General features: G+C 34.2%; 1 non-coding gene across 1 annotated transcript; it reads left to right on the top strand.

Moving 5' to 3' along the window:
• Positions 1–339: 339 nt before the first annotated feature.
• Trnav-uac (transfer RNA valine (anticodon UAC)) lies at positions 340–413 on the top strand. The gene has a single exon. It is a non-coding gene; the product is annotated as a tRNA-Val (tRNA).
• The last annotated feature ends 257 nt before the right edge of the window (positions 414–670 follow it).

Below are 670 nucleotides of genomic sequence, written 5' to 3' on the forward strand. Positions count from 1 at the left end.
GGTGATAAACTGCTTTGTGCATAATATTTATTTTAATTTTTGTTTCTTATTGATTTAATTGATTTAATTATACAATTAAATAAAACAAATACAAATTTAGTTGGCTGTATTTATCTGGCATTGATGTTTATTTCTGTAGTTTTGGCTTTTATATGATTTATTATGCTTTGTAAGTTCTGCTTCTGACATCAGGGAATGAAAACTTAATTAACCAATATTCCTGCATATAAAAGCTGTGTGCATTCTATATAAGTACATACAAATAACTACCTGAGTCTTTTTCAGCCTGAACAAATGAAAATAGTTTTTTTCTGGGCAATTAAAACATGTAACAAGGGCTGTAGATATAGCTCAGTTGGTAGAGTGCTTGCCTTACATGCACAAGGCCCTGGGTTCAATCCCCAGGACCACAAACAAACAAACATTACCCTGAGGGAAGCTAGAATCATTGTGGTTGATGCCCCTCACCCCACTTTGTTTTCTTAAGACTATTCCAGTGAAGCAAGCCAGGGCAATTAAGATTAAAAGGGGAAAAGAAATAAGAAGGGGTGGGAACAGTATTCTGTGTTTAAACTCATAGTCTTTGGTTAACCTCTAAATCACATAAGCATGGAGAAAGCAGAAATCAGAAAGAACAAACTGAGCTGGATTCTGGGATAATAGTTATAGT

Source organism: Urocitellus parryii, chromosome X (genome assembly GCF_045843805.1).
Source record: "Urocitellus parryii isolate mUroPar1 chromosome X, mUroPar1.hap1, whole genome shotgun sequence".
NCBI classification, from domain to species: Eukaryota; Metazoa; Chordata; class Mammalia; order Rodentia; family Sciuridae; genus Urocitellus; species Urocitellus parryii.